Below are 19,340 nucleotides of genomic sequence, written 5' to 3' on the forward strand. Positions count from 1 at the left end.
GGACTCGCATGGTGGAGGCAGCCGCACGGCGAAGGCTGTCTTTGCATTTTAACTAAACAGTAACGATCCTACATTTATTTTAATAAATTATCTTGAAACAAATTATATGACTTGTGAATTATTTTAGTTTATTTATAGTCAATTATAGTCACTTAAGTTAATATCAGACTCACGAATCGTAAAATGTATAGGGTGTTAGTTTAAGATAAAACTTAAAGATTATGAACAAAACAATATAGACCACTAACTCAAATAAAAACACGTATCTTAGCTAGGCCCATAACCTTAATAAAACCACCAAATGTAACAATAGCTTATGTAGGTTTGTCACATTACTAAAACTTAAAAGATAATTTATGGATTTAGATTTTGAAATTGTTAACATTGACATATATAGCTACATAAAAAATACACTACTACTAATAACTAACTATATTTAATTATCAACTATATTTACTATAAACTATATTTAATAACTAAATATAGTAGTAGTAGGGTAACTATATTTAATTATCAAATGGTAATACAAAATACTCTTTTTTATCTTAACATAGCTTTCAGTTCACATTTACTTTATTTGATACATTTATTATTTGTGTTTTGCCACTCCACTGATTAAATTAAACCAAGGAAAATATCATAAAACTAAGCAGTACACAGTGTTCTTTTGTTTCTAAAATCAATGAAATGTCTGTTACTATGTTTACTTAATGGTAAGTGTGAAAATGTAAAGGCAATGGACGTTGGAACTGATTAAAAGAACTGGTTTGTATATTAAGTTGTTTGTTGATATTTTGTTTAGAGTAGAATCAGAGATGCAATGAAACATATACTGTATTTGCTATTATATTTTTTAGTCCTTGATGCTTTATTAGTTTTGTCTGTTGTCTGTAATGCTGAATTATTTGTTTAAAATTTTTTATAGTACCTATAGATATAGTTTCTTTAATATTTCAAAAGACTGTATTGATAAGCCACAGCAATATTTCTAAAGTTTATAACAGCTGACTTAGTTTTGCTAATGATTTATTGTGAGTGAAGAAACTTAAGATTGACGGATTTGTGATTTAATATAAAGAAGAGTAAAATTTAAAAAAGTGTTCATTTAAATTTAATAATTAGTATTTTTGCAACTTCAAAATTGAAATTTAAAATGTCAATAGTAAATTAAAAGATATTTAACCTAGGGGATGAAGGTAAATCATGTATGTCAAAGTTGTATTCGAAGATTTTGTCAGGTTTTCTCATATCAGCCTACACAACATTTAAAATTAATCAAAACCAAAATGGTGCTATCCACGACTTACCAGATTTAAAAGTTATAACTTTAACTTTTCTATTAAGGCCATAAAAGTTGAATTTTGTTTCTAAAAGCGTTTGCGGATGTGTAACTATTATATGCAACAGATGTAAAGATTAAAATGTTTCTATTTTTGCCTCTTCCCGTTGCAAAGCACGGGTACAACAGCTAGTTTTGTATAAAATGTAAAGAAGAAAATGGTTTACGTTAGATTTTTTGTTTTCATAGTATGTGTCATTAGTATTATTAATCTTTCTGAAGTTTACTTAAAGAGATCGCGCACGCAATGAATATAATAGCGATATGATGAGACATCATGTTTTCACCCTTAAAAACTACAATATATCGTAGTACTAATATTGTGAAATTTTGTGAGTTTGTTTGTTTGTTTGATATCCAATCACGCATTAACTACTGGTCGGATCGGGTTGAAATTTGGACTTGAAATGAAGATAGCTCACATTCCCGATTAACATATCTAGACATATTCTTATCCCAAAAATCATTTAGGGCTCTGCCCCAATGGCTCCATAGTTTCCCATGTTAACCTTATGAGTATTTATATTTAAAATGAATTGAAAAATGTTGTCAGCTTTTTCAACTACACAAGTTGGTTCTACGATATTCAATAGCATTAAAGAGACCACCTCTGTATCTGGTAAGATTTACTTGAATAGACTAGCTCCTCCTCCACGCACATCACTGCTGTAAGCTCCTCCCCAATTTTTTGCCCCTGCTCATTAGGACCTTTGGTCAATCTGTATGTTAGAAAAGACCCTCGAACCATTGGCCAATCTGTACGCGCGCGTTTGTTTGTTTGTTTGTTTGTTTGAAGTTCAATCACGCAATAAATACTGGTCAGATTGGGCTGAAATTTGCTATGATGAGAGTTCACTTTCCCGATTAACATATAGACATATTCTTATCACAAACATCCTTTCCTGCTCTGCCCCAGTGGCTCTAAAGTTTCCCATGTTAACCTTATTATACCTATTTTATACTTATTTGCCAACCCTGTACGAAGGACGGGTACTCTGCTAGTTCATATTTAAAAGGAATTAACGAATTTAGTCAGCTGTTTCAAATACAGAAGATGGTTCTATGATATTCAATAGCATTATAAAGTTATAAAGTTTACAAACACAGTGCAGCAAAATTAACGTTTTTGAATTTATGGCAACAGCTAATTTGAACCAACCACCAACAAAAAGCTGTGATACACAATGAGAACTTTACTATTGTTTAGGTGCTGTGGTAGAGCATTATAGAGCATTATACTATGGTGGATGTGCTTAACCTTGGTATACCGTGAATTTAGAACCAAATTTTCCTAAACCGTGTCCTCTCCATCGCAAACGCAAAGCACAAGTATAACTGCAACAATAATTTTACACTTATACGCCAACCCCGTGCGAAGGACGGGTACTCTTCTAGTACAGTAATATGTTCGGCTTGGTCCAGCTGAAAAAAATGTGCATAATTTATTAGCCAGACTCTTGGGACGGTTTAAAATAGTCATAATGTACACCTATTCCAGGATTATAGGAATAGTTGCGAGGGGGTTTTGGATGATACATTGATTCTGCAGTGAAGTTTCGGCAAACCCGTATAAATCCGCAATATTTCTACATTTAGAACAGTCGATTTTTTGTATTACTTTTGTATTAATGAGAGGAGCATGAGAAAATCTCTAATGTATTTACTTATGTACTATTTACTCATTATAAATTATTTTCTTGATTACTATTTACAATTTTGATAGCTTGTTTGTTAAAAAGATTGTTTGTTTTCTAATAACTATATCTAATTTTTAATATAAAATCAATTGTGAATGTTGCCTGTGAGTAAGATAGTAAGAGTTATTGTTGCAATTTGTAATAAATTTCTATCCATTCTCAAGGTTTTCTCGTGCCCTTAGTACTTGGTTTGCTTTGATGTCACATAAACCCTGCTTTTTCCATAGAATCTTCAACTACAGTATTGGGCCTAACATTCAAACCTTGCTTTACCAAATCGTTACGATTCTTATCTACCTTATACTGTACTTACACCAGAAGTCTTGAACGTTGTACGTTTTCGTTGTAGTTATTTATATCTGGCTCAAGGGAAATTAATGTTAATTCTAAGTCATTTTAAATTGTTAGAACTGCCTAGTTTATGTGTACCTTTTCATATAGCTTTACTATTAAACGTTCAAGATTTTGGTTTAAACAGGTATCCACAAATCATGCTCACTAAAATGAACATGGTTTTGTATTTTAATATGTAAAACCAAGCAAGCAAAAAACAATAGTATTTTTATCGAGTGTAAAAACATATCAAGCCTCTACTACTCATATCAAGCTTATGCCTGCTCTCTTTTGTACATTTTTATGAGAAAAAACAATATGACACTTACCAAGCAAACAATACAATGTTCAAATTATATCTTTCACCACACTAAGATGTTTTTAGCCGTTTTACAAACGTTAATTGGAGGCTGAAAGCTATGTATTGCTGTCCATGCCAGCTGTCATCGTCATTTGGAGACCAACTAGGTTTTTGTGGTCTAGGGCTTAAAGTCACCAATGTATATTTAATACCCAAGCTGAATCCATATGCATTGCAATAGACTTGTTTTATTGTCACCACTGCTAAGCAGTTATTTATTAGTAGTCAACCGCCTGTGCTCCGCCACGGGGAATATTGGTCATTTAATTAAAAAATACTGTTTATCTTTGTATTTTATTTAGGGGCTGCTTAATTTTTTACATGAAACAGAACTGATAGTTGGCCTGTATAAATTATTTTATGTTAATCAAACCGATATATTAGTTAACCAAATTAATGCTTTATATTAATTCGAGTTTTTTTTTAATTAATAGTGTACGAACTGAGCAATGCTGATAATCTAATAAGCAGCTACTTATGCTATGGAGATAATTTGTTTATGCATATTCCTATATTCATTGTTTTTTGTTCATTACATTTTGTTGTACCTATATGGAATAAAGATAGTCATTTACATGTAAATTACACATCTGCAGTTGGTCGCATTTCACGAATCTTTTACATATTCTGTGAGTAACAGCTGAGTTTACGTCGTATATATAAAGTTGCATAAAGGGCATACTTTGGATCAATGTTAGAGTGTATTAACGGTCCAATCTGATGGCAAAAGGAGTCCCGGATCTTAAAATGATATAGACTTACCAGAAAGATGATGATTCAAGTGAGACTTAGAACTTGCCTTTTCAAATGCAGAGTTCTATGATTTTATATTATTTAAATATTTTTTAGTTTCTTTTTACCCTTAGTGCTTCATTTATAGTCACTATAGCCCGTTGATAAGATTTTCCATAAACTCAAAGTGTTGATAAGGAGCTAATTTTACTTTCCCCTTGTGACAACATAAGGAGAATATATTTGTGTCCCTGTTAGTCTGATCTGACTCGAAATTCATAGATTTGCAATAGTGACAAATCTAATTTAACGACCCCAATTAAAAGAGTATGTTTTTTGTAGGGACTTCCAGAGCACATTTAACAATTAACACCATCACTGATCTTTACCTTTTTAGTTTGATGGTTATCTATGTGTTTTTTCGTTCTGTATGTCTCTTTACGCCCGGTTAATGATTACCTTTACTTTTTCTTTTTGTACTTTTCTCACTCTGGGGTTAATGTTTAAGTTTTATAACGCTGTAATGACCCGGGTCAACATTGCCATTAGGCATCAAGTCACATACTTCTTCGCTGGAACCAAAATCGAAAGTCACAGTTTCTCAAACAACTTCCCTGCGTAGGCTACTCGACAAAAAAAATAGTTAGGGTGCAGTTCACTGATAAATTGTAGTTCCACATATCCCAGCGTACTCGCCATCTCGATAAGGTAAAATTTGGTACTTCTGAACGTTAAACACTGATCTTAAGTAAGAATTATCACCTACGATAAAATGTTAGAATGTTTCCCACTCATGAGCAATCATGTGTACATCTTGCAAGCGGATTACCCTATGATTGTTCTGGTGGCTATAGAGAATAAATTATATTATTCGAAACCAAAGCAATAAGTTTCCGTCCTCTAATATGTGTATTATTTCACATTCAATACTCAAACTTAAACTCAATCACCACTTTCATTCAGATCACTTCGCAAGAAAACTAAAACATTTCAAAAATACAAAATTTACACCAAAACATACAAATAATGTTTAAAATGCATTTATAAATAATACACTGTTGTGTAAAGTTTAGCAAAACTACACACTATCCCCTTTAATTTGAGACATAAATCTTGTAAATTGGGTTAGTAATGACTGAGAAAACAGACTTACAACTGTGTATTAAATATATAATAAGAAGATTATTTTACTGATTCCTCTAAATATTTCTTCACAATCTCCTTAAGTTTCTGTTGTGTTGACTCTAAGTGTGCATGTTGTATATATTTACTCAATTTTGTATAGTGTGATGAAAAAAAAGCGTTCGTACCAATCAGCAGCTCTCGATAGTGAAGAATGACCTCGAGCCGACAAAACCTAATTTTCGGCCCTACGTAGGCCTACGTAATATACTATTGTATTAAATTTATATTCTTGACTTTCTCTTTCTTCTTGACCAATGGCGTTTTATAATTAGTTGCCTAAAGAACCAGCCGTAAAAATTCAGTAAAAATCTATTATCATGCCCAACGAATAAAATACGTTGTTCACTATTCTTTGCCTTAAAATAAACACCGTGGCGGGTCGAGGTCATAGAAATCTTAATGTAATTAGCTAGTTAAAATTTTCCATTCAAATATTATTTTATACTTACTAGATTTGACTATATCTTTGTTCCCTTCAATAATGCCACCATGGTAAAACTAACATTGTGTTTTGTTGGGCTCGTACACCACACGATGAATTTTGTTTGGCAGCTGTCTGGTTAGTATCTTACACGTGACACAAAATGAAGAGAATGTTATAAACCACATGAGGAGGGATGATGGATGATGATTTCCTCATTTATATGAATTTATATTCATATTATTAATTAATTATTATTCATAATTTATATTAAACAGTTATCTGTTTGGCCAAATAAGCAGGAAGCTAATACAAATATTCCTTAAAATTTCGTCACGTCCTAAATCTGCTGAGTAAGTGGCCTTATAGTCATTTTATTTTACACCATAAAGGCATCCAGATGGAACTTAGTCATCACTTGTGGTTATATAGTTTGACACGTTTGTACAGTTTAGAGATAAGATATAAATGTCTTTGGATCACCGTAAGGAGAATTTCAATACTGGTTGATGTTTAGTTTTTGTAAATTATTACTGCGCATGTGGATTGATGGATGATTATTTATAGACCCTGCTCTGCGAAGCCAATACATGATCAGTACGAATTTGTTTACAGATATTACCCAGGGTATAAAGTGGCCTAGGAACATTTGAGTAAGTTGTTCATTGATTTGCTGACACCTAGTGTAATTAACTAATGTAAAACCTTACAATAACAAAATAATAAATAATTGTTTTTATAAGCCAACACAAATAAAACTTAATTTTGCAACGGCATCTACTAAATGTAACTAACCCAAACAACGAAGGTTACATAAAACATCTATTCTTATAATTCAGTTTTAAAAATCTTTGTACAACTAAATCTAGAGTTCTACTGGACCGATTTTATTAATTAATGGGTCGTTGAAAAGCTTAATTCGTTTATATTTGCAAATAATTATAAAAGTTTGTTTTTGTTATGATTTATGGTGAAAAATAAAAAAAAAACATGTTTTCCATAAGAAATACATTGAAAACGGTGTTTTTCACACTTTTTATTTGGGTGAGACATTTGGCTGACTTTTTTTTTGTGTTTCCAAGAAGTGTATGGTATCAATTTCTAGGAAATTTTATTCTCTTTCAGAATATTAACTTCCACTTTAGTCGATTTCCTCCCCATTTACAAGTTATTTGCAAAAAAGGTAAGCAACCTCCGAATTTATAGTAAATAGAAAATAAAGAGTTAGGGATATTTTTGTTAAACTTTGTACAACTAAAGCTAGACTGCTACTGGACCGATTTTGTTAATTAATGTATCATTGGAAAGCCCAATTCATGTAGATTTGCAAATAATTATGAAAGTGTTATTTTATTAAATCTTTGTGATAAAAAAGTAAAAATTAAAAAAAATACATTAAAAACAGTTTTTTTCATGTTTCTGTTTTCAAGTTCCTTTATTAAGCATGTTCAAGAAATGCATAGTAGTTATTTCTAGTAAATTTTATTCTCTTTCAAAATATCACATCCACTTTGATCGATTTACCCTCCATTTAAAAGATATTGGCAATAATCTAAGTGTTCTCCAAATTTATAGTGGTGAGAAAATACTGAATTAGATATATTTTTGTTAAACTTCGTACAACTAAATCTAGACTTCTACCGGACCGTTTTTGTTACTTAATGGGTCGTTGGAAAGCCTAATTTATGTGGATTTGCAAATAATTATGAAAGTTTGATTTTATTACATATTTGAGGTAAAACAATAAAAACAAGCAAAATTACATTTAAAACGCCTTTTTTCCAAGTTTATATTTGTAGCCAACTTTAGGCTGCCTTTATTGAGTATTTTCCAGAATTACATAATAGTAATTTGTAGGAAATTTTATTCTTTTTAGAATTTTACCTTCCACTTTGGTCGATTTCCTCACCGTTTCAAAGTTATTTGCAAAAACGTTAAGCAACCTCCCAATTTATAATGGTGAGAAAATACTGAACTAAAGATTTTGTATAATTAAATCTACAGTTCTACTGAACTGATTTTTTTAATTAGTAGGTCATTGGAAAGCCTAATTCGTGTGGATTTGCAAATAATTATGAATGTTTGATTTTTTTAGATTTACTAGGTGAAACCCGTCAAAGTCTGAAAGTAAGTGTTGAGGTTGCAAGCAAGACCTTTTGACTATAAATCGATGATAAAGAACTCCATTTTTTGAAAAATGTGGGTTGTTCGTGATTTAGCAGTGTGCCTTAGGTACGTCCGATCTTAATTATCAATAATTCAAATCGAAGCTGGTATTTTACTGAAGGTTCTTAGCTCAAAACAAATAGAATAACGTAATTAGAATCGAGCAAATATATCTAAAACTAAATTCCATATCCAAGATATAATTAAATTTATGTTTTCTGATTGAACAATTCTGGATATCTTTAATTTAACTGATTAAGACTATCAATATCTCAGTGAAAGCCTTTGAAGTATTTGAAGACCAAGACATATAAAATACCTTAAATAAAGTATGAGTTACGTATCATTGATTGCAGATAAGTACCTAAACGATTATAATTATTGTTGATTCGTGATTCGGCAGTTTGCTTTAGGTAGGATTATTAAGATTGGAATCTTAATAATCAATAGCTCAAATGAAAGCTGGTATTTCACTACAGATTTTTAGACCAAAACATATAGGGTTATGTAATTAGAACTGCTGGAAACATCTTGAAGTAAAAAAATCTAATTTATATTTTTTCGTCAAGTAATACATTGGATAAATTGATGCTTGATGACACAAATATATGCTTGCATAGCTTTATTTTAAGACCAAAATTATTAAAACCAGGCTGGTAGAAGAGCCAAACGAACTAAAAAAAAAAACAAATTTAACTCCCATAAGAAATGTATAGGGACGCATTTTGTGCATAACTCGAAATAAACGTCAAAATGAATGCCGATGATTGATGGCAAATCTGTGGTGCGTCTATACATTTAGTTTAAGGCCAAAATTATGAACATCGGTTGGGTACAAGACCTTTAACCCGACTCAGAAAAGAAAAACCAATAATTTTTATAGATGGCAATAATTGGTTTACCAGTATGCATAATCTTAACATACGAAACATGTGTTAATAATTTAACCGCTTATTTTTTTATTGTTATTTAATTGATTTTTCTTAGATTAAATGTGGTTCTTAACAATTTGCATTTGTGTTTAAAGTGGGTTTCTTATGCGATTCTAATGTTATGTGCTTAATATGTACCATTAATATTAGTGAGTAAAGTGGTGTATGGATTTCACAACCATTATTTTACTAGATACCGTTGTATTTAAACACAACGGGCTCTGTTGCTAGTGACTTTATAATGCATAAAAATTGTACTGTAAATACAATTTCAGTACTAAACAAACTGACTATGGAAATATGCTGCTAACAATGTATAGTTTATGAACACTGTTTCGTTTTAATTCAACGATTTTCAATGTTTGCTGTTAGCATAAAAAATTCTCATTTTGCGTGGTTGGCAAATCTGTTTTCACCTGTTGACGAAGTAGCCGGCGTCGGTAGCTACTAAGCGGAAGAGTAAAAAATATGGCGTTCGCGGTGTAACGTTTAGACGCGACGGTCGGTCCTGGTTCGGTAATTTTACTGATTTTTTGCCCTCTTTGTCTCAATATGATGTAGTATTCTTTTCCTAATTACCTTTACTCTTAATTTCCTTCGAGGCTATTCTTCCCCTCTTTGAAGTGCTCTAGTGTTAAATTATTTCTCCTCTGGGATGCCGGCCGGCTGATCTTCGTTCTTCGTTCCATGGACATTCGACGCCAACTCACTATTCGACCTACAACCAAGGGTGAGCACTAGACATTAATAGCCTCTCCTTCATTAATTATTCATAAAAACCCTCCATTTGTATAAACCCTCTGTATCCTCCTTTCCAATAATATAATTTGTTGATTCGTATTCGTGTTTGTGTTATAGTCGTATTTTGTATTTAATTCTCTTTCGGTCCTTCGAGTTTTTTATTGTATTAATTAATTAATAATTCATTTTTAATTTCCAAGCTCCGAATTTAACAAACACCCTTATAACATATATCATATATCTTAGCTTACTAATCTTACTAATATTATAAATGTGAAAGTTTTTATGTTTGTTTGTTTGAAGATCAATCACGCATCAACTACTGGACGGATTAGGCTGAAATTTGGCATTATGATAGCTCACATTCCCGATTAACATATGGGCCTATTCTTATCTTAAAAATCATTTCGGGCTCCGCCCCAGTGGCTCTGTAGTTCCCCATGTTAACCTTATGAGTATTTAAGTTTAAAAGTTATTTAGAGAATTTAGTCAGCTGTTTCAACTAAACAAGTTGGTTTTATGATATGTAACTGCAATAACAAATTATAAAGTTTCCCAACAGGGTGCAGAACTTTTATCTTTTTTCACTTATGACAACAGCTAATTTAAACTAAGCAGCAATGTAATGCTTATAGCATCTCCCTTTCCTCATCAGTAACTGGCGAGAACCTCTTGTGCGAAGGAGTGGGGGGCGTGACGTCACTCTACTCTTGAGGGAACACCATTACCGTAACGAGACGCTTAGACATTGGTGTTCATGGCGTAGTTGATAGCGTCTCAGAGTGGTGATCGAGGGGTCCCCGGCTTGAATCTCACCGGCAACACTAACTTTTTGTCCAAGATTATGCTTATTTTTTTAATTTTAACTTTATTTTTTAAAAACTATTTTTTTTAAATTAGTAAACCTTCATTCGATTTTTATTTTATATTTTTTATATTATCAGCAAGTTTGGTTAGTTCAATTAGGTTATGCCAGTTAAATTTTTTAATAAAAAAAAAAAAATTTATCTTATACAGTATGCATTAATAATTTATACAGTATGACATTATTAGTAAACCTGCATTCGATTTTTATCTTAACTTATATATATTTTTATATTATCAGCAAGATTGGTTGGTTACGTTAGGTTATGACAGTTAAATTTTATTATAAAAAAATTAAGTTAAAATTAATTTTATAGTTAAAAATTTAAGTTTAATTTTATATTTTAAAATTATTATATAATTAAAAAGTTAATATTTCTAACAAAAAAATTATAAATTAAATTTAAAGATTTTCTTAAATTGGCGTGAGGGGCTCTCTCACAATCCCCCACTCCTTTGCACAAGAAGTTCTCGCCAGTTACTGATGAGGAACGGGAGATGCTAGTATATAATGCTGTGATCACCACGAGAACTGTCAAAGTAGGATTGTTTACAGTTATGTTTATGTTTTTAATTTAATGAAAAATTTGTGATATTGTGTGAATGTTTGGTAATTTGTTTTCCTATTGTTTGGGTGCAGTGGTAATGGCTATGGTAGATGTGTTATATATCTATAACACATAAATCTATAGCAATACCGTATATTTTAAGAGTTAAATTTTATCAAACTGTGTCCTCCTCCATTGCAAACGCAAAGCTTGACTATAACAACTGCAATAGACATTTTATACTTATATGACAACCCAGTACGAAGGACAGGTACTCTGCCAGTAACATATATAACGTAGGACCAAAAAACGTACGTGTAAATATTGTTCAATAAAATACAAGCATTGTTGGCTAAAAATATTTCTGTTACAGCATGTTGTAACTTTAGTTAGATTTTGGTACATCTTGGATTGTGGGGTTAACTATGATTGTAAGTAACGGGGAGAACTGTATGATATCGTCAACAGACTGATCGCTCATGAACAAATTATTTGGCTGTAATACTTATGGAAAACCAGGAATGTGACAAATCTGTAAAGCATCAAACTTGCTGACATATAAAAACAACAAAGGTTCATTGGTAGTTCTCTCACTTTGTGGTTACCTTGGCCTCACATCAAATACCAGAACCAACCCACTGTTATGCAAACGAATCAGCGTTACTGACTCACAAATCATAACTAACACAACAATATTGAAGGGCGATTTGAAATTGTCCTTAAGTAAAGAACAACGAGTCATGAGTTAACCTCCTGGCAACTTATAACAACGATACGATCTAAAGTGACAAAACTTTGGCGGGAAAAAAAAATAAAGGGACCTCATAAAAGTCTGAGTTGCAGTATAGCAAAAGTTCATTGCATCTAAAAACCTTGATGATTATTTTTGTGTGAACTTCTTACTAAATTTTGCTTTTCTACACTTAGTAGATACACAGCTAAGATTAAATTATAATAAATCTATATAGTTTCTTTAACCATTGTCATAACCTTAATAAAGCTTTCCGTCTTAAATACATTTCCTATATTAAGCAATGTTCTAAAAAAAACAGTGAAAAGGTTTCGAATATTGAAGAAGCAAAACATTTTAAATACTCTAAACAAAATAGTAACAATCAAAGATTTTTTAGTATGTGAACATAAAACGCATTATACTAAAATAATATTTGAGAAATGTAAATAATATTTACCGGCTACCAAACTAGTTTGTTATAAAGGCCCAGGCCCGTTATCGTTCTAGAGGTTTAGACAGTTTGCTGGCAAGGATGATGGAGTTTTAAGTGACGTTTGAGCAAAATTACTTTGCGATTTAGACGTCAGATGGGAAGGTCATGGAATTGAAAACTCTCGCAATCATAGAGCTTAATTGGATTTCCCCAACACTCGCTCTGTTACTTACGAACGTAAGGATAGATATCCATCCGGTCACCTTCAACCTAAGCATTAGTAATATATTTACTTGTTAAATTGTGGTAAGCTAGTTATCATTTTCAAAATCGTATCTAATTATATCGTTGGTGGGGGAGAACTTTGTATTTTCTTCAGAATAAATTACCTTTTAAAAAAAAATACTATTATTAGTATTATTTAGCTTAACCACGCATTTAATTAATAAAGCATTCTATCGTTGTCACAAGAGCGGTATAGTTTATACATAACTATTCTATGAGTGCCAAACGTTACAAAAATAATCAGTAACTGCCGAAAGTTTTTTTTATCTCAAATATGTTATTCAGTATTGTGAATAACTAAATGTAATGATATTTACTTTTTGTATATTGTTCAATACTAATTGAATGTATTAACGATTCAATAAACAAACATATGTCTATTCCTAATATGTTAAATCGACAAACTTGCTGTAATTGGTGGTCTTCACTAAATCTATATGAACTATACAGGTTTATGGATACAACGAAGCGTAGCATAAGTATAATTTATGCCACATATAATGATGAAAATAATTTGAAATGTGTAATGATAATGATGGCATCTGAACCTTGACTAAATCTCAAGGCATGTCAGGTACTTGGATAACACTTAGCTTACTAAAACGGCACCAAAACCATAACCATCAGAAGTTATCCATACAGAATGTTGAAGTCACAAGCATGCTTAGTATAAAATACCTTAAATAGGTTTAGTCTGAACAACTACAAAAGTAACAAATGTCTATCAATATGTAAAAAAGTCAATGCCACCTTCTGGGCACGAAATCTTGTTACCATATCTTGAAAATGTATTGAATAAAACTCTTCAGAATGCTTTTTCTAGAGTACGTAACCATGAACAGAGCAAATTGTAACAAACTTTATCGCTCTTTATATTGTGATTTTCTAGACTTGTATAGAACTTCAGGGGTTATTTTGCTTAATATAAACAACGTAAATTTGATTAAACACATATTTGTTCTAAATAAGAACTAAAACAATTCTCTTAATAGTTACGGCGTTAGCTACCATTTAGAACATCTGTGCTCGGATAACTGCATTAGGGACATTAGCATTACAATGGCTGCCTGCTGGAAGAGTAGTTTGTTAGCTGTAAGGTAATTGTAACGAAAACATATAAGTATAAACTGGCTACAGATATAAATACGGCGAAGATTTGTATATTAACCACATAATATAAGCATGTAATTATGCAACACATGCGGATAGTGTTATCTCTGAGTAATACTATACAAAATACGGTACTCAGAATAAATTAACTTTTTGGCACATTAATTAATGTTATTAAGATCCTCATGAATTTACAACATTTTTGCTGTATAAGTGTATTTACATCCGTAATATGTTATTTCCTTCTTCATAGTTGGAGACAAATGCAAAGCCCTCAAACTGGATGATTCACTCATCACTAATTCCCATCACTCCCCATTTATCTAGGAGACTGAAATTTGGTATACTGATTTTTAGGCATTAAATATAAAACTAAGTAGGTTTTATTCTGAACTGATTTTCTGGTACCGCTCCAGTGGCTCTGGAGTTTTTAATGTTAACCTTATGATTTTTCATATTTAAAAGGAACTAATGAATATTAACAGCTGTTTCAATTGAAAAAGTTGGTTCTAGGATGTTCAATGACATGATAAAGGTAAGGTTTACCAACAGGGTGCAGCACTATTACATTTTATTTTTAATTTATGAATTGACCCGTCCTTTATACGGGAATCGAGTGGTCAGTTAAAACTGTATATAGTTCAACGAACGGCTAGTTAACGTATAAAGACAAATTTGATTTTAGACCGATTCGCATACACTGTACAATAGAGACAGTTTAGTCAACGGTACAAATTTTGATCGCATACACTATCACTATAGACTAACCTACGCAATTTCTTACTTATTACAAATTACTCATTACTTACAATAAAGGAGTATGTATTATCTATGCTATCACTTACCATACCTTACCTCCTTGGCCATACTGAGGTTTCTGCCCTCCCATTCTCTTCTATCACCTGCCTCTGCTATAATTCATTATCACCACTCATACTACAGTATACACAATTTATAAAAAGTCTACATACAAAACTACGCAAAGTAAAACTATAATATCCACTATGTTAAAATTCACAGTCCACATACTACTACTTTGGTCTCCTGATATCATAAATAGTCCATACCTATCCTTTAGCCTATATAAATTTCACTGTATCAAAATGGATAAATAAATAAATAAATAAACAAAGAAAAGTAAAAACAAATACCCCCGCCGCAGCAAACCTGCCGACTAAGCGAATTTCCATTTGTCTTAATTGATTATCAATCTATATATATAAAAGGCAAAGCCCTCACTGACTGACTCACTCACTCACTCACTCACTCATCACTAATTCTCCCACTTCCCATTTACCTAGGAGGCTGAAATTTGGTACACTGATTCTTTAGGCATTAAATAGGAAAACTAAGTGGTTTTTATTCTGATCGGACTCTCGGGCTCCGCCCCAGTGGCTCTGGAATTTCCCATGTTAATCTTATGAGTACTTATATTTAAATGGAATTAATGAATCTTAACAGCTGTTTCAATTAAACAAGTTGGTTCTGTTCTATGATGTTCAATAGCATTAAAGTTACAAGGATTACCAACAGGGTGCAGCACCATTATTTCTTTTACATTTATGACAACAGCTAATTTTTAACCAAAAGGTGAGTGAGCGTAGCGAACGAACTTCAACCTCAAGGCGAGTGAGCGTAGCGAACGAGCTAACCTGAAGGCAAGTGAGCGCAGCGAACGAGCTCCAACCTAAAGATGAGTGAGCGTAGCGAACGAGCTCCAACCTAAAGGTGAGTGAGCGTAGCGAACGAACTTCAACCAGGACATGATTGAGCCATGCGAACGAGATCATCTTGAAAATTAAGAAGTGAAACGGGGCAAAGCCCGCGGGTTACAGCTAGTTAAATATATTTTAATAACATTATGTTTAACGAGTACCTAGGTTTGCTGCTACAAGGAAACTAATAAAGTGTGTTTTTTTTTGTAAAATATTGATAGCTTAGTACAAAATAAATAAATTTGATCAAAATACAAAATATATCCATAAACAAGCAAACTACAACATTTTACAATATTCTCCATAAGAATAACATGGGAATTTTAAATTTACAATTTTTTAAATTTTCTCCGTTACTATTAACCGAACAAAAATACTTTTATATACTAAATTAATTGTTTTTTTAAGCTCTTTAAAAAGGTCTAAAGAGAAATTGGGAAATTTTTTGTTTTGAGGGTCAAAAGTGAGAAAAACCAATTTTTACCCCATAAAACCCCCCGTAAAGCCCCGTTCCCATGGTCCGATCATGCTGGTTCGCGAACTCATTCAAGTTTATCCTGCTTTACACTTTTCATTTCAAATTTCATCAAAATCGGACAAAAATTACTCAAGTTATCGCGTTCACGGACGTATATATATATATATGTATATATATATATAAGTCTATATATATATACATATATAAAAATTTGAACGAATGGTGTTTTTGGCCTCTGGGGACATTAAAATGAAAAAGTAAATCGGTCCCGGGTCTAGGTCTTACCGTGCCACCTACGGTAATAGCTACTTCCCTATAACAGATAGTTTGTTTTAAAAACAGCTTTTTAGTTAAAATACCCCCGCCGCAGCAAACCTGCCGACTAAGCGAATTTCCAGAATTGAGTTGATTTTAAATTAAATGTAGGTACCTATTTAATTAACATTAGGTTTTATGAGTATATGGGCTTGCTTCTACAGGGAGGGTAAAAGGTGTGTTTTTTTGTAGTAAAATATTAATAACTTAGTATAAAATAAATAAAATTACCAAGTGTGATCAAAATATATCCATAAACAAGCAAACCACAACATTTTACAATATTCTCCATAAGAATAACATGGTAATTTTATAATAACATTTTTTTGAATTTTCTCCGTAACCAATAATTGTACAAAAACACTTTGGTATATTAAATTATTTGTTTTTTAAGCTCTTTAAAAAGGCCTGAAGAGAAATTGTGAAATTGTGTGTTTAGAGGGTCAAAAATTAGAAAACCCAATTTTTACCCCATAAAACCCCCCGTAAAACCCCGTTCCCATGGTCCGATCATGCTGGTTCGCAAACTCATTCAAGTTTATCCCGCCTTACACCTTCAAACCAAATTTCATCAAAATCGACAAAAACTACTCAAGTTATCATGTTCACGGACATATAATATATATATATATATATATTATTTTCTTGCATTATATATATATTAACGAATGGTGTTTTTGGCCTCTGGGGACATCAAAACGAAAAAGTAAATCGGTCCCGGGCCTAGGTCTTACCGTGCCACCTGCGGTAATAGCTACTTCCCTATAGGGTAATTCGTTAATAACGTTCATTTAAAAAAGAACTAGCCACCTGAAGAAGGAATTTAAAAATTAAACATGCTAGTATTCTTTTGACGTAATTTGACTATTTTATTATCCATAACGTTATTTGTTCTAATATCCGTGAAAATTATCCACCCTCATTGAATCTATGTACAACATAATTTCCCATATTCATTTATTCAAAATATAAGATATTTAATTGAAATAAAAATGATATTTTGCCTGCATTAGCGCACCCAAACGTAACCAAACGTGAACAGACGCCAAAGAAAGTTTTGAATTTTACAAAACGATAGTAAGTCTACTTGATAGTTGTCTCCTAGGTCTATGATAACATTTTGTTTCATCAATCTATGACATCCATCTGTTTATCTCAAGATAAAACAAGTCAGAGGGTAATCATTTAAAATCGCATTTCCTGATCATCCTTGATCTCCTCGATCTCCTTGTTTGATAACATTAATATTTTTGGACCTAATCCAAAAAAAATGTTGAAGCAGTTAAACATTCATATAAAACAAAAAGCTGCCAAGATGATTTTAAACATGTAAACATTGTTATTTTTCTACTCTTTCCACAAAAAGTCGAGCAGTAAAACAATGCATAGGCTTTTCTTTGAAGACTCGTGGGCAGAGCCTCGATTTGTATACAGTGGTCTTACTTATCTCTTTGGTCTACTCATATCTACTAATCTTACTTCTTTCCTACAATCAATGTCATAATCATAGACTAAATAAAATAACCTCATAGGTCTATAAAATATTTTATATCCATCCAGCTGTTTGTTTAAACAAAATATAGTTCATAAAAAAACTCAAGATTTTAAAGTATGCTCTAAAAAATGTATTAGAACATCTAGTATTTTACTATGCATATTTAAATAATCTGTCATCGTCTTAGTGAATAATTGAACGTATCAATAGTTATAGCCTTACACATAGTATAAATAAGTCAACCCTACGTATGTCATTTCATTTTTATCCAAATGCTGAATTTGTGTCATAAACGTTAAACGTTTACAGCTGTAACATTAAGCAAATAGTATTATACAAAAAGCTTGTCTAGAATGATAGCGTCGGCTGATAGACTTAAACAAAATTAAAACTTAATTTCTAAAAAACTGAATTTATGCTTTTATATTATGTTTTAATTTGGTAAAAGGGTTATGACCACTAATTTGACTGTATAACTTTAATAATATGATATATTTAAAAGTAAAAACCTACATTTTATATTGTTATGCATTTCTTTCACATATTAAAAATATACCAGTAGAAGTTTGTTTTACATCAAGTGGAATTTGCCTCATCTCGACAAGCTAGAGCTCTGTTGCTCTAGGTTCTATGGAAAATCCCTCACGTAGCTATCTTTAATCGAGTCATCTGATTTTATAGTGATATGGTATTTAACTTTTCCGTATCCATACATCATTGATTATTCTGACAGGTCAAACGTGCAACGTTCTAATGGGAGTCTGGGGAGCGATAAACATTGGTTACAAAGCTCTCCGTTGAATATGGTCCCTTAAATCTAAGCGTTCTTCATTTAACTTATGAATTACTTACGACTTATTTATAATTTACGTAATTATAAATTACTAAGGGAAATGGATGATTTTACATACTAATAATGAAAATATAGGAAGAAATATGTATGTTTGTGAGAGCATGTTTAAATCATTGTTAATTTAGTTTTCTTATAAATAATGTAAATTGTAAATTTAGTTAAAATTTATTATATTTTAACTTGTTAGTCCTGGGTAAATAGAAACATAATATACGCTGAAGGTAATGCCTGGGGTTAGACCATAAAGATGTACATTCAAACATAAAAACCGTATGAATTTCATATTTTTCTTATTGGAGGTAAATATTGGCATTCTACGCTATGCACATGCGACTTAATATATAAGCAAACAGTACTAAAAAAATAAAGTCAGTAAGTATTAGGGACAGCAAATATCCCAATTAAGAATTATTTACACAAATATGCTGTGTGAAATGGTGTAGTGATAAATGTTTATGTTATTTATTAAATCAAATACAATTTCATAATATTATTAATTAATACTATAAATTTGGAGTTTAGTTTGTGCTTAAAACTATAGATTGATTAAAAGGACGTATAAGATTAATAATTAAACATGTGTAGGTGATTTAGTTAATCTCTA

This window comes from Macrosteles quadrilineatus, unplaced genomic scaffold (assembly GCF_028750875.1).
Source record: "Macrosteles quadrilineatus isolate MER2022 unplaced genomic scaffold, UCM_ALF_1.0 Scaffold_1__1_contigs__length_201487025, whole genome shotgun sequence".
Lineage (NCBI taxonomy): Eukaryota > Metazoa > Arthropoda > Insecta > Hemiptera > Cicadellidae > Macrosteles > Macrosteles quadrilineatus.